Source organism: Phascolarctos cinereus, unplaced genomic scaffold (assembly GCF_003287225.1).
Source record: "Phascolarctos cinereus isolate Bilbo 61053 unplaced genomic scaffold, phaCin_HiC Scaffold_5;HRSCAF=322, whole genome shotgun sequence".
Classification (NCBI taxonomy): domain Eukaryota; kingdom Metazoa; phylum Chordata; class Mammalia; order Diprotodontia; family Phascolarctidae; genus Phascolarctos; species Phascolarctos cinereus.
Window position 1 is genome coordinate 47,436,154 of NW_027555958.1, and position 23,401 is coordinate 47,459,554.

The window sequence follows — 23,401 nt, forward strand, 5'->3', positions numbered from 1 at the left end:
CTCAAGTTCTATCTTCTGCATGAAGCCTTTCCTGCCACCCCTAACTTCTAGCATGCTCCTTCCCAAACTACCTTGCGATAATAGTTTGTATATTTGGATGTATTAACTTCATATTTATGCTGCAGGGGCCGCTAGGTGGCGCCATAGTGCACAGAGCTCCAGGCCTGGAGTCAGCAAGATTCATCTTCCTGAGTTCAAATGTGACCTTAGATTAGACACTTCCTAATTGGGTGACCCTGGGCAAGTCATTTAACACTGTATGCCTCAGTTTCCTCGTCTGTAAAATGAGCAGGAGAAGGAAACAGCAAACCACTCCAGTATCTTTGCCAATAAAATCCCATATAGGGTCATGAAGAGTTAAACATGACTGAATAATAACATTTTACATATAGAATATACACAGATGTGTATTTTATATATATATATATATATATATATATATTATATTATGTGTATAATATAGATAAAATGAGTTTGTTTTCTTCCCCCTTAGAATGCAAACTCCTTTTGAGTAGGAATTGTTCCATTCCTTGTATTTGCATTCTTTAGTCAAGAGTGCTTGGCAGGTAGGGGGACCTGAATAGGTACTTAATTGATTGATTATTATCTCTCTCTCAGTCTTTTGACATTTAATACTGAAATGTCCTTCGATAGTCTAGGCCTCTTATCTGGTTGAAGTCTTCATACCTGTATGCCTTTTAAGAGTCTGCCAAATCTGGTAGAGGCTAACAGTAAAGAGGCAGGAACAGGACATTATGGACAGAACCTGGTGACCCCTTGTCTACAATTTGTGTGTGTGTGTGTGTGTGTGTGTGTGTGTGTGTGTGTGTGTGTAACTGCATTACAGCAGGAGAGGGCATAAGAAAGGGAGGGAGAGGAGCCAGGGATAGAGAAGGGTAGGTGATGAGCCAAAGTGAAACCAATGGCTAGCAATGATGGGAAGGTGACTCCTATGGTCTCAGAAAGAGGACCTATGGGGACTGGGTGAGGAGGAATGTGGAAAAACGGAAAAGAGGCAGAAGAAAGGAGGCATTGCTTTGGTGGTGGGAAGGAGTTCCACTGAAGAATTCTCCTATGAGCAGAGAGATGGTCTATGAAGGGAGACGTGGACCTTTCACTGAGACTTCAAATTTGAAAGGCTATCATCTCTCCCTTAAAACAGTTTTTATCTTTTTTTTGTTTTTAAACGATTTTATCTTTAACGCTGCCATTTCTTTTAACTACTTCTTATATGATAGTTTCCCAAATTCTAAATTTAGTTACCATATTTTGAAACATTCTCATTTATTAATTTATTTTTAAAATAGGTTGCCCAGAATTGAATCCAAAACACCTGTTAGCCAAAGAAGTAAAGTAGGATGATTTAAAAAAGAAAGTGCCTGCCCTTGGATCGTGCGCTCCTTCTTGCGCAGGGATAACCCCTGCCTTGGTCTTCCCTCTATTCTGTCTGACATCGGTGGGCAAACAAGTGGAGTTGAGCAAATATTGGTTGAGGGAAGGAATGAATGAATGAACGAATGACGTCTGACCTTTTAGGAGGAAAGAAATGGAATGAGAACTATTTTCCTTAGAAGAAGAACCAGCTGAGGTCATCCCTTTCCCCTCTTTTTTCAGACATAGTTGAATGAGCAGACGAAGTTTGTGCTTTTCTCGGGGACCAGGTGCAGAAAAGAGCTGAAATGGAAATGTAGTCTCCGCAGGAATAATAAAGGGAGGGGCCGGTGGCAGGGGAGGGCCTCCATGGGGAAGAGGAGTGGGGGAAAAGGAGGCGGGGCTATGGAGATCTGAAGGGTTTCTGCCCAATGAAATGCAGAAAGCAAGCAGAAAAACAAACTTCAAAGAATCTTCTTCAGTTACAGGATCCTGTCTGGCTGGAGTACTCTGTGTTTCTCCTAAAGTGATTCCTGCAGAGTCTGAGCGCTCGTCTGGAGGCAGATTCTGACCATGGCCTTTGCTAATCTGCGGAAGGTATTAATCAGTGACAGCCTGGACCCTCGCTGCCGCAAGATCCTGGAGGACCGAGGGCTGCAGGTAGAGAAGCAGAATCTGAGCAAAGAGAAGCTGATAGCCCAGCTGCAGGTAGCACGGCGGCGCGGGACCAGGCTAGCCCGCATCCTCGCATCCCCGGGGCTCCTCGGGCTCCGGGGCTGGGGGCCGCCCTGGCCTTGGGCAGAGGCTGTGGGCGGGTCTGTGTCTCGTGAGCCCTGAGGCCTTTGTAGCAGCGGGGTGGGGGTGGGGGGGTAGAGATTCAAACTTTCTGCTGTGCTCCTTTTTAACCGGAGGCGTTCCGGTTTGGCTAGGTTTTCAGCGGGCAGAGGAATGAGAGCAGTGCCCTATCTCGAGGCTCGGTGCCAGCTCTCCCAACTCTAACTCTGATCCCTGCAGAGTCCGTGGTGTGGGATGAGGGGCGGGGAAGAGGATGGAAGGGAGCTTTCTGCATTGCTTGGGACTGGGGGAATGGGGGGGGGTTGCATCTCATGGGACCGAGGGATGCTTCGTGTGGGACTGGGGAGGTGCATCTCATTGGCTTGGGATGCATACACTTAGGGTGTTCACCTCATAGGACTGGGGTGCCACGCACGAGACTGGGTGCATCATATTAAGTCTAGAAAGTTGCGTCGCATGGGACTGGTAGTGCAATACGTGGGACTAGGAAGCTGCATCTTATGGACTGGGGATACAAGGAATGAGACTGTACGGTGCATTTCATGGGACTAGGAAGATGCATCGTATGGGGCAGGGTATTCAACTAGTGAGACTGGGAGTGCATCACATGTTACAGAGACTGCTTGTCATTGGCCTGGGGGTGCATTGCTCGGGACTGAGGGTTGCACTGAATGGGTCAGAAAGTGCATTTTATTGGACTGATGGGGGCGGGGAATGCATGGCATGGGACAGAGAGTGCATTTCGTTGGCCTGGGGTTGCATCGCATTGGCGGGGTGGGGGTGCATACTCTGCTCTGGCGACAGGGAGTGCTAACTTTTCAGGCCAATTGGGCATCTCTTCGGCCCTGAGGGTCTCGGGGACCAGTGATTACCCCCCAGCCCTTTTTCCAGCTCGTGAACTCGGCTCCCTGAGAGTGCTGGGAGCCAGGACAGTCTCGGGAAGCCTTCGTGTGATGCAAGGAGACGCACTTTTAAGGCCCTGAGCCCAGAGCTGGGCAGAGGGGGTTTGGCACTGGCATATTGTGTCCTCCTCGCTCCTCCTGGGAGGCCAGAGGACCCGCCATCAATTGGCTTAGAGTCCTTTAGCCAGGCTGAAGTAGAATCTTTGCTTCAAGCCCTGCTGGCAGCGATATTTTCCCCCTTTCCCAATCTTCCTGTCCCCTAAAGTTACTAACCACCCCCCCAAGCTGGTGGTGGTGGTGGTGTGTGACAGTCGGGGCTTGGAGTATGCAAGACCTGGGCTCTCCTCTGACATTGGCTGCTACTTGTTTTGTGACCCCACAAATATTTTAACCTCTATGAGCTTCCACACTTCCTTAGGATTTATCTACTAAATTGCCATACGACTATTCGATGCAAGAAAGGGATTCCCAAGGTGGGAGTTAATTGATTGTCTAAGAGATCTCTTGTTTAATCACAGATTAACCCTTAAAAACCTGACTCAAATTCAATTTGACAGAAATTTATTAAGGACCTGCTATATGCTAGGCACATCCTAGATCCTGAGAAGTCAGTCACTACCCTAAATAGCTTACATTGTGTCTGACATTTCCTGACCCCATTTGGGGTTTTCTTGACAAAGATACTGGATTCCTTCTCCAGCTCATTTGACAGATGAGGAAACTGAGGCAAACAGGGTGAAGTAACTTGCCCAGGGTCACACAACTAGAAAGTGCCTGAGGCCAGATTTGAACTTGGGAAGGCCTTGCAGTCTCTAGGTGGGGTATTCCACCCATTGCACTCTCTAGCTGCCACTTAGACAGTATAGATAGATGATAGATAGATGGAAAGATAGATAGATAGGTAGCCAGTCACTGAATCAGTTAAGTATCTGAGACAGTAGCTCAGGTCTTCTCTCCTGTGTCAAAATAGTCCCTTATCCCCTACATCACCTAGCATATAAAGTGGTCCAGATTTCTGGAAATGTGAGGAGAGGGCTGTTTGGATGAATTCCCTCTCCTTTGTGGCTTCTTTTCCTGACCAGTTGGGTGAGAGTCTGTATAATGAAAGGAGCATCCTGGCCTGTGAATACCACCAGGGACTGCTTTTGTCCTCGAAAAGAACCAGTTTGTTTTTTTAAACTCTGGTCCTTTAAGTCTCAACTAAAATCTCATCTTTTACTGGAAGCCTTTCCCAACCCTCTTAATTCTAGTGTTTTGTCTTCTGTTAATTAACTCCTATTTATCTTGCATGTCTGACTTCTAACCACCCCAACAAAGATAAAACAAAATGTGGTCTGACTGGCCAAAAATATTTCTTGAAAATGTTGTTACTGTATAAATGGTTCTCCTGATTCTGCCCACTTCACCCTTCCTCACTTTGTACAAGTCTTCCCAGGTTTCTCTGAAACCACCTCCTTCATCATTTCTTGTGGTGGAATCGATATTTGATAAATCCACATACCAGCTGTTCACAAATTGAAGGACACTCCTTAATTTATAGTTCTTTGCTATGACCGTGCTGGGCATTCTCTAAGGTTCCAATTCTCTTAGGTTACCAATCCCTACAGTTGCATATTGACTTAGAGAACCTCAAATTAACATTCTCTAGGTTTTACTGCTTTTTTATTTATTTTGTCAAATATTTCCCAGTTACATTTTAATCTGGTTCTGGTGCACTCATTTATGTTAGTCCTCTGTGGTAGACTGACTCATGATGCAAAAGTGTGATTGGAGCTTTGTCTTCCAGTCCTTCTCACCTCTTCCCAACGTAACTCTTATTTCTAGCTTCCTACTTCAGTTGCCCTTCCCTCTTTTCTCCCCACCACAAATTCTAACTTTCAGCTCCTCCCAAGGCTCCACTAAGTTTGACTGCTTTGAAACAGCAGTGGGATGTTAAATGTTTAACAACTGGCTCTGAGGGTATGTGTGTGAGGGGTGTTTACCCAAGACATATAGTTAAACTTAATTGGTGTTATTAACCATTTTCTCCATTACTTTATTAACTCTATCCAGTCAACAAAATGATAAATCAGGCCCTGATGTATAGCACTTGATTTCTGAGGTCCAAATGCTCACAATCTGACTTCATGCACTTTTGTTTTGCCTCTAAAATACAAAAAAAAATCCTAAGTTAGAATTGGTATCAGAGATTACATTTGTGTGCCTTTCTTTCCCTAAATGGAAATGTGGGACAGAATTTGTCCCTTTTTCTCCTTCCTAGAAGTCATAGTTGGGGGGGAGAGAGAGAGAGAGAGAGAGAGAGAGAGAAAGAGAGAGAGAGGAGGGAAAGAGGAGGGAGAGGGAGGGAGAGGAGAGGGAAGGGGGAAAGGAGAGAAAGGGAGAAGGAATGAGGAGGAAGAGAAGAAAGGAGGAGGAGGAGAGAGGAGGAGAGGAAGAGAGGAGGAGAGAGAAAGGTTGAAGGGGAAGAGGAGAGAAGAGGAAGAGAGAGAGAGAAAGAAAGAGAGAGAGAAAGAATCGAAGGAGAGAGAAGAGGAGAGAAAGTGGAGGAGAAAAAAGAGAGAGGGAGAGAGGTGAAGGGAGAGAGACGGAGAGGACATGAGGGCAAGCAGCCCAATGGACATCTCTCTTTCTTGTTTCTGTGAGTTGTGATGTGGCCCCACCAGCAGCTTCAGGGTTTCTTTCTGTGTCTCAGTACTGTGAGGGGCTGATCATCTGCTCAGGGACCAAAGTGACCGCAGACGTCATCAATGCTGCTGAGAAGCTCCAGGTGGTGGGCAGACCGGCACTGGTGTGGACAATGTGGATCTGGAGGCAGCAACGAGAAAAGGCATACTGGTCATGAAGTGAGTATGGGGCAATGGAAGGGATTGGCAGCAGATGCACACAGTTAAAAAAAAATACACTAACTTTTATAACTGACTCTGAGGTGGCTGTGTTTCACTGCTGCTCAGAGCTGGAAGGAACCTGAGAGTCCTGAGGTCATCGGGTCCAGCCTCCTGCTTCCCATCAGCTGCATCTACCCAGGGAGCCAAGAGGACCTTAGTTTAAAAGTAGGCCTGGACACACGTGCAGAAATAGGACTCTTTCCATAGGACTATATTTCTATGAGCATTATAGAAGGCAGCATTTGACTGTCATCTATGCTGATCATAATTACAGTTATGTTCAATGTTGGGAGTCATGCTTCATTCATTTACTTAATTAAAAAGAGTTTTTTTGACACTTAGTTTTTCCATCACAGTCATCCTCCCCTAACTCCTCTCTCCTTAATTTATCACTTAGCCTAAATATATGGTCTCATCTGATGCTTATAGATGCTATTACCATTCCCATTGTACAGATAAGGAGACTGAGAACAGTCAGAAGCTCTAAAACTCAGAACGAGTCGAAAAGTAGAGATGAGTTTTGATGACAACTGAGAGTTTGTTTCTAACTTTCCTGGAGGAAAGGAAGCCCAAGGAGCGATAGGATGGCTATTTGGGTTAAATATCACAAATATGCAAACAAGTGTTTATTAAATGGCTGCTCTGCAAGGCATTCTGCTAAGTGCCAGGCAGACAAAGACAAGTAATGGCACAATCCCTGCTCCCTGTCTTGTAATAACCGAAAACTCATAGGTGAGACCAGTAGCGACTGAATCTGATAGTCTAGCACCGCAGGGTTTAGAACGAGATGTGACCTTAGAGGCCCATTTTATAGATGAAGAAACTGAGGCACTTCAAGGTCATCCATGGTAACATGGCGAGCATGTACGAAGCAACTACCCGCTGCGACACTCACATGTCTCAGCATATACAAGCGACATTTTAAAACCCCATTGAGAGTCCTAAGAGTGTGCCTGGAGCAGGCGGTCAGGATGGTGAGGGGTCTGCCTGGTGACTCAGAATCGCCAAAGGCTGTGTGTGCTTTCTTGACATCTCCTTACTTGTTTGGGGTTAGCTAGTTCTGGTTGCTCCTGTCCAGTTGAAGGATTGTTTTCTTGATGGGAAAATAAACAATAGGATTTAAAGAGTTCTGGATTTTCTCTGTCATGTGTTATTGTTTTATCTCCTTTGAGCAGGAGCCCTGTTCCTTACTTCATTCTTTTTTTCCCCAAGAAAGCTTGAAAAAAAAAAAGCAAGCAAGCCCCTTTTTGTGGTCTTTAAAATTAACCCCTACTGTCTGGCTCTAGAGCTTCTGACATTGTTCTCAGTGCCCTCATCCGTGTGAGGTAGGGATGATAAGATAGCAGCACCCACAAGCATCCGATGAGGTCTGTGTTTAAAAGCTCTTGCAAACCAGAAAGCACCAGAGACATGTTAGCTGCTATTATTATTGTTGTTGTTGTTGTTGTTATTATAGGTCAAGATTGCCTTCTCCCTCTTTGGACCTTTTTTTTTTGTTTTTACCCTGAAGATTTCCTTCCTTCCTCCTTTCTTTCTCTCTTTCTCTTTTTTCTTTCTCTTTTCTTTCTCTCTTTTCTTCTCCACCCTTCCTTCTTTCTCCCTTCCTCCCTCCTTCCCTTCCTTCCTTCTCCCTCCTTTTCTTCTTTCCATCTTTCTTCCTCTCTTCTTCCCTCCTTCTTTCTCTTTCTCTTTTCTCTCTCTCTTTCCCTTCGTTCCTTCCTCCCTCCCTCTCCTTTCTTTCTTTTGTTCTTTTTTCTTTCTTTCTCTTTTTCTTTCTCTTTCTCCCTTCCTCCCTTCTTTCTCCTTCCTTTCTTTCCTTCTTTCTTCCTCCCTTCCTTCTTTCCTTCCTATCTTCCTCCCTCCCTTTCTCTCTTTTTCTATCTCCCTTCCTTCCTTAGTTCTTTCCTCCCTCCTTTCCTTTCTCTCTCCTTTTCTCTTTCTTTCTTTCTCCCTTCTTTCCTCCCTCCATTTTTCTTCCTTCCTTTCTGTCTTTTTTGTTTTTCTTTCTTTCTCTCTCTCTCTTTCTCTCCTCTCTCCCCCTCACTTCCTCCCTCACTTTCTCTCTCCTTCCCTTCCTCCTTCTCTCCTTTCCTTCCTCCAAAGAATATTTTCAGCTAACCTGAAGAGTTGGGTGTTCCTTTATCCTCTTTATGGATGTCACATTTTGAGTGTGGTTTAGCCTAGAAAGTTGAGATCACAATCTTAGAGGATCTGGAAGTTTCACTTCTGAAATGAACTGGCTTCCTGCTGCTGAGCAAATCCCTGAACATTCCAGTCTTCTAGGCATGTCTCTTGAGATTACGGATTACAGATTGCAGAGAAGGTGCCATCTGCGCTGGCAAAAGCAATGTCCTCCCCAGGCAGTTCTCTGTACAAGTGCAATTACAGTTCTTATCCCCTTTTTTTATACCATATGACTCTTGTTATGTCTGGGAACATTTCTCTGTTACAGATTAGACTGTGCTTTTTTGAGAACGACTGTTTTCTAAGGATATTATTGCAGCACCATCTCCACTTTGTATTCTGCTTGGAATGGGGTGTCTACGCATTCCTGGTTCTTGGCTTGCATAGGGCTTCATTTTGCCCAGATCTCCTCTCTTCCTTGTAGCTATCTTGAGTAGAGGAACTCATCCTGCTGAGGGAGAGAAGAGAGAAAAGATTCGATACCCTTGCCTTCCTTTCCCCCTCTAATTAAATTATTTGGAAGACAGTTTTTATTTGACTTTTGACTTTCCCATAGGACTTCCTAGCTGTCTAACTTCTTCCTCACCTGTAAGATGCACAAGAATAATACTTGTCTGGGGTTTGAGGTGTGGAAGTCCAGGGGAAATTTCTTAGATTCCAGGGCAGGATTAGGAGAGTATGGTGAGAGAGGATCAGCTCATGGGACAAGAGAGAGAACCTAGGATGAATGACTGAGACTAGATTGTGTTCTCATTTTGCTCTGTGTAGGAACATTTAGTGTGGGTCACTAGTTCCTTTGATGAGTTTTTCTTTGCTTTGACTTTCAGCACCCCTAATGGGAATAGCCTCAGTGCTGCTGAGCTCACCCATGGGATGATCATGAGCCTGGCCAGGTAAGACCAGCAGATTCACCTGCTCACTCACAGGCTGTCAGTCAGTTACACTGAGCAGATCCATTTAGGGAAATGCAGACCTTTCAGTCATTGCTGTGATCCTGTCCTGAGACTGTGGGGCTCATGTTGTCTGCTTGACGTTGACTGAGCCACTCCAAAGGTGTGGGCTCTTCTCAGCTTGTTCCTCCCCAAACGTAGGTTTCAAAAAGATGATAATGAGGTGGGTTAGGATGTCAAGAATATTGAGGGAAATAATGAAAAAAGAGGCAGGGGTAAAGGATGTATGGCACTTCCAGACCTCAGCTGTACTTATAAAGCAGTAGTCATCAAAACTGTTTGGCGTTGGTTAAAATATAGAAATGTAGGTCAGTGGAACAGACTATGCAGGAGAGAATCCAAAACAATGAAATTCAATAGCCTTGTGTCCAGTAAACCAGAAAACAGAAATTGTTTAGGGAGGATATCTGTATTTGATAAAAAAACAAAAACAAAAACTGGAGAGTAGCATGGCAGAAATTGGGCTTAGACCAATACCTTCTACCATATTCCACAATATACTCTAAATGGGTACATGACCTTAATATTAATATTAAAGGTTATACCGCTAAAGGAAGTACAATATGAAAAGCAAATCATACACCTTTCCCAGCTTTGTGTAGGTGATGATACAAGACACAGAGGCAATTACAACAAGTAAAACAGATACTTTTAATTATATGAAGCTGATCAGCTTCAACACAAACAAAATTAATTCACCTAGGATAAGAAGGGAAGAGGTTTAATGGGACAACATCTTTGTGTCAAATTTTGCTTATAAGTATTTAGTATCCAAAATATATTAACAATTAATACACATGTGTGTATGCATATATACATACACATCTATTGTATTGTATGTGTATAATATAATACGTATGTATTTATAGCAAGTTGCTTAACTAACGTTTGGATCCGAAGTTCCTCATCTATACTTTGAAGAGACTGTGCTAGAAAACCTTCAAGGCTCCTTCCAGCTCCAAATCTATATGTGAAGTCTTTTGCTTACTCAGTAAAGAAGTTGGCAAAGATAACACGACCAAACAGTCATTAGAAGGGCATGTGTGCTGCACTGTTTTTTTCCAGTGATGGTCTTGTTTTAAGCCATACCATGTTCATACTTTGTCTCCTCTTCTTAGAATTCCAGACAATTAGAGAAAAAATGCAATTCATAGCCATTCATGTAGTCTTTGCCCCTACAAAGAGTACAGGCACATCCATGCCTTTAGAGATGGCCAGGAAGGAGAAGTCGTATGATATGGGGGTGGAACAATGATCTAGGGGTCAGAAGACCTGGATTCTAGCCCTAGTTTTGCCGGTAAAAGAGCTGAGTGACCTCTGCCATTTGTAAGGGCTGGGTGCTGAAGCATAGGAGTTGGGTGACCTTGTGTGAGTTAGACCTGCAGGACACAGGAGAGGCCATTGAAAGGGGAGCAGGTGTGTGTGTGCCAATGACAAACTGTCGGAAGGTCACAATTTGGTTGAAGGTAAGTCCTACCCCTAGTACCTAGGATGGCATTGTCCTGAATCCATCAAGATCTCTGGAGTGAGATTCCCATGTATAACCCAGCACACCAGTGATGCCCTGCACCCACCAGGAATTCACTGAAGGTCAGCAGACTTCTTGAATAGCAGAGAGACAAAATAAAGGACAAGAAAGATAAAAGACCAGAATCAAACCCTGCTGCCTGGAATCCAGAGGAAGAAAAAGAGGAGGAATTTCAAGAAGGCATATAGGTCTGTGGAGCAGCTGATGAAAGGAGGAGGTTAGCTTCTTCACCAGTATCCCTGCTACCATGCCAAGAACGCTCCCTCTGTTCCCCTAGTGCTCAACCAAGGAGCAATGATACTGTTTGAGATCAGCAAGAACCTATCCAAAATGTAGTCTTCCCCAGAACCAGGAGGTGATGAATTCTTTGGCCATGGCAACCCAGGAAACAAAGAAAAATGTGCAGTGACTGTGATAAAGTGATGGGAAGTAATAGAGAGGGTGCTAAGGATTATACAGTGTTTTTGACCACCCATAATCATTGACTTAACTGCTGATACTGTAGATCAATCAGTCAATAAACATTTGTTACTTTTACTTTTCATTTATTAAGGACCTACTATGTGCCAGGCACTATGCTAATCGCTGGGGATAAAATACGAAAAAGAAAGACAGTTCCAGCCCTCAAGAAGCTCACAACACAAAAGGAGGCTAAAAAGTGGGTGGAGGGGAAGGGAGAGGTAAAACCATCATGGTACCATGATTGAGAGTTCTAAAGGAGTGTAGGTAGGAAATGGAGAGATGGTTGGCTTGGTGCCTTCCTTAAATGGAGGATCTGGGAGGAGCTCATTCCTCCCTCTAATCGGAGGGGCTGGGGGCAGCGATGAGATGTAACCTCAAGGCTGATGTGATCTTTACAACGTGGTGAGGTTCTGGTGTTAAGACATTATGGTTGAGAACATTCAGAGGAGTGCAGCACAGGTGGGAAATGAAGAGGGTGCGACATATGGGAGGTCCTTGTCTTGTGAACAGCAAAAACTGAATCATCTCAATCTTGACATTTTCCCAATGAATGAAATCAGAAGACAACAGGAAGTTATATCTGAATGTAGAGATGGCTCACAGGTTTTCCTTGGATGAACACTGTAACATCTGTCATCTTATTTGATCTTCCTAGTAATCCCTAGAGATTGTGGCATTATGCCTGTTTTGCAGATGAGAAAACTGAGGAGCAGAGAAGGGATTTGACATGTTCGGAGTCACACTGATCATTTTGATGGAATCATGTCTAAAACCCAGATCTCTCAGCTAGGAGTCCTGAAGTCCTGCTGTACTAAGGCTTCCCCCATCCTTCCCACATGTCATCAGCAGTTCCAGCTATACACCAGCACCTTCTCTTCTCTCTTTAGTCCTTTTCCCTGCTTGCCCCAGCACTGCAGAGGTTGCTGGGTTGGTCTCTGCAGTCACTCTTGTAGAATAGTAGGCTCAAAGGGTCAGTTTTCACTATCTCTGAGGCAGTTTGTCGGTGAGAGGCTGGGGTTGTATAGGCCTGGAGCGTGTCTGCTCATTTAAGAAGTGATGGGACAGGCAGCTGAACCTGTTTCTCTTCTTTCAGGTGGATCCCTCAAGCCACAGCCTCAACGAAGGATGGAAAATGGGAACAGAAAAAGGGGAGCTCTCCTGGAGATAGTGCCTGCTTCTCTCCCCACCCCCATGCCTTCTTTCCGAGAATGAGGAGTTTTGACCTCAGTGCAAATACTTTATTTCTGAGCTCTTACTTGTTCTATTGTGGTTCATGGGAACTGAGCTGGGGATTCTGGGACTGGGGAGAATCAGGAGAGAGGTGGCCACCAGGATGTAGTCCTTTAGGATGAAGGTAAGACACCTACCTTGGGGAAAAAGGAAGGGGGGAGGAACCAAGCCTTTATTAAGTTCCTACTGTGTGCCAGGCTCTGTGCTAAGGGCTTTATTTGACTAAGCTTTTGCTAAGGGCTTTTGGGCTCTCCCTCTTCTGTCTTCTCCCTCCTTTTCCCCTCTTCTTTCTTAGCACATAGTACCTCCCTAGCTCCTGGTTCTTCCTCCTCTGGAGTCCCCAGGTCTCCCTTATTTGGGTTTTGGAAGAGCAGAAATCTTCCCTGTTGCTCAACCATTTAGGATTTCTGTGGTTAGTCTTCTGGTCATGTGCTTGTGGCCCTGAATCATCCTTTTTTTCTTCCCACCCACTTGTCTGATTGCACAAGAGAAAAATCATCAAAGCTCATTGGGCAGTTTGCAGGTCCGTTTTAGGTGGGCTCTTTAACATGATTTTTAAATGCTTGGGCTGGCTCCTAAGTCAAAGCAAATTTGTTTGTTCCCTGGATGGCCTTAAAGGTCCAAGTCAATGATCTTATGAGCCTCCTATTTGTTAGATCCTTGTAAAATTGCTGGGGTATCTCATACTTGGAGACACACTAATGAGCATCTCTAGTGATGCTATCCTTTACTTTTGTTGATACCTTCTTAGGAGACTTGCACACTCTTTTCATTCATTGTTCTGCATCCCTTTTTGTAGACTACAGGTGAAGAAAGTTGGTTTAGCAAGAGCATCTATCACTGTACCCATTGTACAGGTGAAGAAACTGAGGGACTGGATGTCTTTCTTGTTTTTTTTCCTAAAATTAATTTATTTTTAGTTTTCAACATTCACTTCCATAAGCTTTTGTGTTTTAAATTTTCTCCCCCTCCCTCCCCGCCTCCCTTCCCAAGACAGCATGCAATCTGATATAGGCTGTACATATACATTCCTATTAAACATATTTTCACATTAGTTATGTTGTAAAGAAGAATTACAACCAATAGGAGGAACCACAAGAAAGAAGAAACAAAACAAAACAGAAGAAAAAAAGAGCAAGTAGTATGCTTCGATCTGCATTTAGATTCCTTATTTCTTTCTCTGGGTGTGGATAGCATTTTCCATCATGAGACTTTTGGAGTTGTCTTAGATCCTTGCACTGTTGAGAAGAGCTAAGTCTATCAAAGTTAGTCATTGTACAATGTGGCTGTCACTGTGTAGAACATTCTCCTGGTTCTGCTCACTTCACTCAGCATCAGTCCATACAAGTCTTTCCAGGTTTTTCTGACGTCAGCCTGTTCATCATTTCTTATAGCACAATAGTATTCCATTACATTCATATACTACAACTTGTTCAACCAGTCCCCAGTTGATCGGCATCCTCTCAATTTCCAATTCTTTACCGTCACAGAAAGAGCTGCTATAAATACTTTTGTACATATGGGTCCTTTTCTAATTTTTTATGATCTCTTTTGGATACAGCCCAGTGCAAGAAGGGAGTCCGTGTGGTGAACTGTATGCAGCGAGGGATTGTAGATGAGGAGGCCCTGCTGCATGCCCTCGCAGTCAGACCAGTGTGGTGGGGCCACCCTGGATGTGTTCACAGAAGTGAGTTCTGGGTTGAGTGCTGTTTAAGTGTCTGGACTGTTTCAGGAGGAGTCCAGTTTTTCCATACTGCAGCGTTGCTCCCTGTGATTCCATTCCACAAAGAGCAAAGTGGATGGTCTAGTGGGAGAGGTGGAGACCAATGAGTTCTTTTTCTCGAAAGATCAGAGTAAAATAAAATAAAAAAAAGAAATAGTCAAATAAAAAGTTAACTAAAAACCAAGGCAGTATGTGATAAGACAAGAGTGTCCCAGACATTCAGGGCAAAGACATTCAGAGAAGGAAGGGTTTCAGGAAAGAGATTTTGGTTATATTTGTGAAGTCCTTTACACACTTTAACGTGCTGCAGAAGTGACCAAGATGATGGAAACACGCACTCCACTCCAGGGATGTTTTCTGGGTCTGTGGGCAGTACATCTGTGATTCCAATGGGTACAACCAGACACTTCTGTCAGGCAGTCCACTCAGCTGTTGAATGAAATTCTCTTTTGCTCACCATGGGTGGGGCGTGGTACAGGATGCCTACTTTTCCTTTGTTGTTCTTATCTGGGCTACACCTCAAGCTGTGTTTTGATGGAAATGGCTTTTCTGTGTAGGACCCCACTCCAGACCTAGCCCTGGTGAACCACAAGAAGGTCATCAGCAGTCCCGACTTGGGCGCCAGCACCAAGGAAGCCCAGAGCTAGTGTGGGGAAGAAATTGCCATTCGGTTTGTGGACATGGTGAAGGGGAAGTCTCTGTCTGGGGTTGTTAAGTATAACGTTGGCTGGGGAAGTGGTGATGAGAGGGGAGGGGAATGAAGAGGTGGGAGAACAAGAGTCTGGGTTTAGAAGCAGCAGGGGGAGGAGAGATAGGGGCAGTGGGAGAGACAGGCAGCACTGGGGCCAGGGCCCAGTCTGGGCTTTGGGGTAACTGAGACACCTTTCCAAACTTTGGGTTGCTGTCTGACCACTGAAAGTGGAGAGTGTCTACTTCCTTGAGTCGGGGCCACGGATTGGGAGGTGTGGTGTGTTGGGGCTGGAAGGAGGTGGTGGCAGGCACAGAGTGAGTGCCGTTTCCCAGGGCCTGACATTTTTCTGTGAAAGACCCAGCCTCTGATGTTCTGCCTCCCTCACGGCCAGAAGCCTGAGGCTTAGGTGACCCTTTGTTTGGCTGGAAATTTCATGGCTTGCATGAAATATCAAATCCTCTAACTAACTCCAGAAATATCAAATCCTCTGTGTTTTATTCTATTCACACAAGTACTTCTTGGCCTTGAAAACAAGGTGGGGAGAAGGGGTAGAGACTGAGAGTCATTTGTTGAGAAGGGGGAATAGAGAGCTCATTGTCAGTCACTACTATGTTTATATGGGATGGGGGGAATATCCCTGCCCTCGGAGAGCTTACAGTCTGGTGGGGATGAGGCAGATGAGACACAGGCATGAACAACGTATGGAACACTAGGCTTGTCATATAGAGTGTAATTAATAAATGTTGATTGATTGCTAAAGGCCACCGTAAGGAAGTAGAATCTAGGAATTCAACTTCCCAGCTGGTTCTCCTCAGGAACTTGCTATCCTTTGACCGATGGCTTTAGTTGAAATGACCTGATCCCTTACATTCAAGGGAACATTTTGAAAGGAGAATAAGGGATTTTCCTTTGAAGGGGCCATCTGGAAGTCTGCTGCTGGTCAGACCCAAGATTCCACTTTGTCCTGTCCTCAGCAAATCTTGCCATCCTCTTATTCCAGGGGAACCAGGGCTTGGATCAGGGAGCTTCTGTGGGGGTAGAAAAGGGTTTTCTTCTTATATAGCTCTGAATGTCCTGACCTAAGCTTTAGCCTCACAAGGGCTCCCTTTGTCCCATCACCCCTGATTCCTTTAAAATTGCTGCTAAGGAACAGATCAAAGAGGGAGTCGTTGGTACAGTGGAAAGAGCCTTGGCTCTGGTTCTTGGGTTCACATTCTGCCTTGCGTGCTACTCTGTCGCCCTGGTCAAGTCATTTAGCCTTCCTGTCTCAGTTTCCCCATCTGTAAAATAATATCCTCTGAGCCTGTGATCTGACCACAGCTGGTGAGTGGCTGCCTGCCAAGAAGTCCTTCTGAGTCAGGGGCTTATTATTCCCTCCTTTCTATGTGGGTCTGTCTGCCATCTGGAATAACAAGTAGTCATCTCTCATCTTGAATGCCAGCTAGCATTTATATAGCACATTAAAATTTGCCAAGAATTTTACACTTCTTATCTCATTTCATCCTCCTGGCAGCCCTGTGAGATAGATGCTATTATTATTATTCCTGCTTTGTAGATGAGGAAACTGAGGCATAGAGATATATATTTTTAAAGAGACTTGGCCAGAGTCACCCAGCTATATAAGTGTTTGAGGTAGGTTTTGGACTTGGGTCATTTTGACTTCAAATATGGCTGCTCTTCCCACTGTACTACCTACCTGCCTCTACAGAGAATAATGATGATGATAATAGCTAACACTTACATAGTGCTTACTATGTTCCAGGTACTGTACTAAACATCTTACAGTGATTATCTTATTTATTCACAGTGCCGTAATAATGATAATGATTCCCATTTTACAGATAAGGAAACTGAGGCAAACAAAGGTTAAATGACTTGCCCAGGGTGACATAACTAGTACGTGTCTGAAACTGGATTTGAACTCAGGTCTTCTTGAGTCCAGGCCTGGCTCTGTATCCACTGCACATGTAACTAACTCTCTCTGTTGAGGAGACCATGACTGGAGACCTGAGCTTGGCGGGTTGTATTCCTAACTTGTCGGTGCCCAGCCTCAGCGTTGTTTCCCTCTTCTCTTTGCAGGTGAATGCCCGGGCCCTCACCGCCTCCCTCTCCCCCAGCACCAAGCCCCCGATTGGTCTGGCAGAAGCTCTGGGCACATTGATTGGAGCCAGGGTTGGGTCACCCGGAGGAACCATCCCTGTAGTGACACAGGGTGGGCCCAGACTCTGCTTAATCTATAGCAGGTAAAGAAACTGGGGCCACAGTAAAGGAGGAGGGGAGGGAAAACGCCAGTCCTCGGCATCTGTTCCAGGTATAGTCTGTGCCCCTCCCCCCTAAAGATCTCCCATGTAAAAATTGTGTCTTAGGACGGATTGGTTAGGGGACATCTCTGCTTTATGGAAGAGCTCTTATAAGTTCCTCTAATTAGGATGTCAGTCTAGAGGGAAATCTCTAATGATGTGCCACGGGGTTTTCTATGTGGTCTTTTTTTTTGGGGGGGGGGCTAGGCAATGGGATTAAGTGACTTGCTCAGGGTCGCACAGCTAGTGTCAAGTGTCTGAGGCTGGATTTGAACTCAGGTCCTCTTGACTCCAGGGCCGGTGCTCTATCCACTGCACCAGGCCACGTTCAACATATTGATGACTTGTTGAAAACATTGATGATTGGCTTATCAGGTCCTACCGGGGTAGGAGGTTAGTAATGAGTGATGGTGGCATCTGAATTGGAGAGGCAGGTTGGCTGCGGGGAGATGGGTTTGTTGCTAAGGGCAACTCTGGAGACTGTCTCCCATGGCACAGGTTGGTTCTCTAGGGGCAAAGAGAACCCTCCCTGCTGAATTCCTTAATGTGTTCATGTACTGATATCCATGGTTCTGAAATTGCAATAATAAGACCCATTATAGACCCAAGGTGTGGAGCCTCAGTCCCCGAGCATTCAGAGAAATGGATAGGGGTCAGCCCTTTCTCAAGGACCAGAGCAAGGAATCTAGTAACACCTAAGGAGAAGAACTAATTTTTTCCTCTCTAGGTATCACCTAGCCAGATGATAAAGTTTAATAAGAGATGAAGGCTTCTGGAGTAATTGGACATAGTTTCAGCTCAATGCTGTAATGGGTAGAATAAGAGTTCCTGGAGTCAGGAAGACCTGACTTCAAATCAGCCTTAGACACTGCCTAGCTGTGTGACCCTGGGTGAGTCACTTAACAACCTCACTTTCCTTAATTTGATAATGGGGAGAAAAATAGCACCTACCTCCCAGGATTGTTGTGAGGATTGGATGAGATATTATTTATAAAGGGACCGATGCAGTATCCAGGATTTAATAGTTTTTTTTTTAAACAAATACTCTCTTCCCTTCCTCCCCTTCCCTTCTAAATTTACATAGCTCAGCTAGGGGAGGTAACCAGCCTCCCCAGAGGAACAGAACTGTGGCTGAGTATTGAACCCCACTATGGTATGTGGAAGGCAGAGAATTATAGACGGAACCCAGTGGTGTCGGAGTCAAATTCCCTGTGGCCTCTTTTTTTTTTTAAATTTTAGACTTGAATACTAAAACTTAAATACACAAGAAAAAAAAAGAAACATATAAACTTAAATCTTAAAACTTAAATACAAAATAAGGAAAGAAAAAAAAGCGTTGTCATGTGTACAGCAGAACGTGAGAGGATTCAAAATATTCAGCACTAGATTTCCATTTCAAGAAAGCCTATGTAGTAAATGCTATGCATTGTGTTGAGAGCTGTCCATCTTTTTGTTTGCTTCTTGGTAAGTTTTCTTTTGTTCTCTCATGTGTATATTCATAGAAATACACATACATATATATAGGCATATACACATGAATATATATATATATATATATACACACACACACACACACACACACACACATATATCCTTACATACATACACTTACTTATATGTACATATACTTAGATATCTATAATCATACTCATATATAGACATGTACATTCATACTCATCAATGTAAGACTGCACTATACTTATTTGTCCTCTGTTTCTCTGAGAGTGGGACCTCTCTTCTTCTGGAGAGTGGAGGAAAAGGGCAACCAAAGGAATAGTGAATGTGAACTTTCAGAAGCTAGAGGGAGGTTTTAAAAACCTTGAGATGTTGGTTACTGTTGTTTGTGTTTCAGAAGCAGCTGGGTGGAACCATTCCCTTGATATGAATACTGCTGCTACTGAAATGGACTGTTTAAATACTGTAAACTGTCTAAAATATTTAACATCTCTGTGATTTCACAAGCAGTGAAGGACAAAGGCTGGGCTTCAGGGTTAAGGTGGGCTTGCTTCTGGGAAATTGTTGAAAGGACTTTATAGTGGAAAACTTGGACCTGGCTTTGGTGGTGACAGAGTAATTGGTTTTATTACTCATCAAGGAGCTGTGAAATGAAATAAACTTGGTGTGGGTAAACTTGGGCAACATTTGTCTCCAGTGGCCTTGATGTGATACATAGGAGAGGGATTGGGTAGCAGGGATCATGCCTGAATGACAGGCAGGGGAGTCTTTGTGACTTGTTTGTATCTTTTGGGGAAGAAGGTATTGTATCCAGTGGAGGTAGAGTTCTGAGATATACCAGGTTGACTAGAATTAATTAGGGTGGTGCTGGGTGGCAATGAACCTTCAGAATTTGTGAGCACCAACAGAGGGCAGCAGCCATCTATCTGGCTTCTGCAAGCGCTGCTTATAAAGGAAGCCTGATTCCAGCTGGGAAAAAAACATAGTCCTTGAACGTCTCCTCTCCCTCAGCATACACCTGGGGCATCCACCTAAGGTAGGAGTGAATGGACCAATGCACCTGGTCTTCATGTTGGGAAAGAATGGAGGATCACAGGGATCACTGGGCTCATAGGCTCCAAAGTTTTTTTCATGATGTACCTCTCTCACTAAAACATATTTGAGCATCTCTTACATACATGCATATACACACATACATGCATACATGTGTGGAAAGGATGTTTAAATATATGTACATATATAATAAGAATATATGCATATAGTCTCATGTATATTATAGAATGTACTTTTATATTAATTGTTATAAAATCTACACAAAACCTAATATTTTGTTATTTACTTTAAAATTTTATTATTTATTTTTAACATTCTTAAAAAAAACTTTTTTGTTCCAAATTCTCTCCTTTTCTCTAGCTCCTCCCCCACTTATCAAGAAGGCAAGCAGCATAGTATCAGTTATCCGTATGAAATCATACAAAATTTTTCCATATAAGCCATGTCACACATACAAAAGCAAGAAAAATAAAGTGAGAAAATTATACTTCAATTTGCACAAAAATGAATATTTTTAAAAAGGTGAGTTGAAGATGAAAAAAAAGAATTGAACCCTGGACTCAGTAGAAAGCCACTGAAGTTGATTGAGTGGGAAAGAGATATGGTCAGACCTGGGCTTTGGCAGCTGGGTGAAGGACAGAGTGGAGTGAGCAGAGACTTGAGTTAAGGGAATCACTTAGCAAGACAATACATTTGTTCAGAAGAGAGGTGATATGAACCTCAATATTAATAAGGGAACTTATTAATTAATACTAATTAATTTTTATACTAATTAATATTAATTAATGCTAAGCTAAAAATCTAGGTACATTGTATCTGTGTGTATTCTGATCTACTGAATTTAGTAATACAAATCTGCTCATGTCATTCTTTGAAGGAGAAAAAGATCTCTGATTCCGTATTGCTTTTTAATTAAAATTTCAGTTCTCTTTCACAGCATTCAGAGTTCTCCCTAACTTGATGTTCAAGGCCTTCTAACCCCTAGCACTTTGTTGAACAAATCTCAAATGAATGTAGATAATGTTATATAGAACAGCTTCAGTTTTTGTCCCAACCGCTTGTTAGACTAACTTTCACAAAGACAGAGACTGTCAATTTTATATAAATTTGGCATTGTCCAAGAGCCTAGAATGGTTTTCTGTACACAGTTTGATATTCATAAATGTTTGTTGAATTAATGATTGTAGGAGTAGGTGATATTTTTGACAGTGATGCTGAGGTGGTTGGAGCCAAGATGGCGGAGTAAAAGCAGTGACTTGCTTGAGCCCTCCCCCAAACCCCTCCAGACACTCATAAAAAATGGCACTAAACAAATTCTGAAGCAGCAGAACCCACAAAAAGACAGAGTGAAACAAATTTCCAGCCCAAGACAACCTGGATGATTGATCAGAAAGGTATATCACACTAGGCTGGTAGAGGAGCGCAGCGTGGCATGGGTACGCAGGCCGCAGGAAACCTGGAGCAGGCCTTAGAGGACTGAATCGTGGGCAGCTGTGGTGGTTTCCAGACTCCTCAATCCACGAATGCTAAAGACAACTTAGAAGGTCAGTGGGAAAAGTCTGTTTCTGCAGTGATGAGAGAGGAATGAGGGGTCTCGGCTCCAGTTCCCCGAGAGTGTGGCCCTGGGGGGAGCAGCTGCCTCCTGAGCTTCTGGCTTATAGACTGAGGGGTAATCCAGTGGCTGATCAGAGAGGGATTGCAGGGATCTCTTTGTCACTGCTGAGGCAGCAACCCGTGCTTGGATCTGGGTCACAGCTCTGGGTGGCGGTCCTGGGATGAGGAGAAGCACTGGCCTGGTGGAGCTTGTAGTGTCTGTGGAGAGAAAACCCTCCTCACAGTTACAGGACAGAAAGGAGTACTTGTGGTCACAGGCCAGGAAAGGAGTAAACACCTCGCCCCTTATCATACCACCTTGGAAGACCTGAAAATTTACAGGTCCCTACAAGTATCTCTGAAAACAGCTGTACAAACCCCCAAAGCTTGGGACAGTACACTCTCCACATTGGAAGCAGACTCTTACCTTAACAAAGAGTTTAAAACTCAAGTAATTGGCCAGGATCATGAGCAAGCAGCGCAAAAAGAGTCAGACTATATTATCTTACTTTGGTGAAACAGAAGATCAAAATATACAACTAGACAGTGATGCTGATGTGGTGATTCCTTTCCTTCTATGCAGTTTAAGGACCATCTAACCCACTGAGGGGTTAGAAAGTTCTCCTGAGCCAAAATGTGCCTCCTGGTCATTTCAGCCCACTGGTTCTACTCTGGAATCTACACAGAAAAATTCTAATTTAATTCCCTTTCCACATAGCAATCCTCTACTATTTGAATGTTGCCCTTGAGTCTTCTTTTACCCTGTCTTTGCATCTTGATGGCTCTTCAGGGAGAACCAGGAGCCTGGTCAGTGGGGTGATCTAATGACCAGTCTTCTCCCAGGCTCTTAAAAGGCCAGTGACTTGTCAGGTTCAGAGCCTGACTGCTCAGTCATCAGGGAAGAACCAAAGCCAGCAGCAGCAGCCTGACATTCTCAGATTGCTTTTTGGAGAATGGGAAAGGAGAGTATGAGTTCTGTGACTTACACCAGAATTTATGCTTTTCTCCAGGGCTTGTCTTGAAACTTTAGGAGGAAGGGGAGAAAAACATGTCTTGAACAAGGTGATGTTGGAAAATGTAGGGAGTAGCAGAACTTCTAGTCTGGACTACCAGTTGTTTGGCAAGGGGTTGCTCCTTGTCAGAGGTTGACACTCGTTAGAACCACATCAGATGTACTCAGACTGCAGCAAGGTGTACAGAACTCTGCCCAGCAGCCCCACTCTATAGCAGTGGCAGCCTTGTACTGAGGCTGTATCTTTTAGCAGCTTAGAACTCAGTGGTGCTCTGGGGTGTGCTGTCTCCTCTGGGGCACCTCCTCCCTCTCTCCCACATCCCAGTTACTGCCCCTTGCTCCCAATGCAGAAATTCCTGGTTACAGCTCCGGCACAAGGTTTTTTTCCTTGCCTCCTGTTTTCATTGTGTGACAGCTGCCATTGGTCTAAGATGCACACCCAATTTAATAGACAGCGGTTTTCCCTCCTTCCCTCTCTCTGTCTTTAGGACCATCCCTGAAGAGGGCAGGGAACTCTGAGCCCCGCAGTCATCGTTGGGGGGCTGACGGAAACAGTCACCAGGGCAGATGTAAACTTGGTGAATGCGGTGCTCTTAATGCAAGAGGCCACACTCAACATATGCTATTCCCCCTTGCAGGGTTTGGTCTCCTGCCTTCCCTATTTCTGCCTTTCTCAGCTTTGAGACGTACCACTGCATTCATGATATCTACACATTGCAATAATGCTTTCATATATGCATGGATCTCATTTCATCCTCTCAGCAGCCCTCTGAGGGAAGAAAGGTAGGTTAGTAGGGTTTATTCCTTTTTTACAGAGGGGGAAACTGAGCACCACAGTGGCTAAATGGTTTAGCATGATATGGCAAGTCAGTGAGGCAAGCAATACACCCCCTCATGCTCCACGATGTTTCCCTAGGAGCTTACAGATTTGAAAGTGGGTAATCCAAACCACCTTTGCTCTCCATCCAGGCAAAGGACAATCTGAAAGTTTTCACTGAAACTCTCAACACCACCTAGGTTCTATCACCTTAGAGGAGGTGGTGACTGGCAGGAAACATCAGGAAGAGGAGGGGGCTTATTAGCCTCTCCCTTTCTAGTCCTGCTGCTCCAGATTACGTGGGCTCTTTAACTGAACTGCCCTCCACAGGGACACCTGCTTGGGGCTTGGCCAGTATAATTTTAATTTTGACGTCAGGTCCCTCTCCCTTCTCATGCAAGGAGAGGGACCAGCAGAGGAGGTCATTTGAATTTGGAAGCTACCTGTGCC

At 44.3% G+C, this 23,401-nt stretch overlaps 1 pseudogene; it reads left to right on the forward strand.

Moving 5' to 3' along the window:
• The first annotated feature begins 1,836 nt into the window (after window positions 1-1,836).
• LOC110216578 (D-3-phosphoglycerate dehydrogenase-like) lies at window positions 1,837-22,817 on the forward strand (annotated as a pseudogene).
• The last annotated feature ends 584 nt before the right edge of the window (window positions 22,818-23,401 follow it).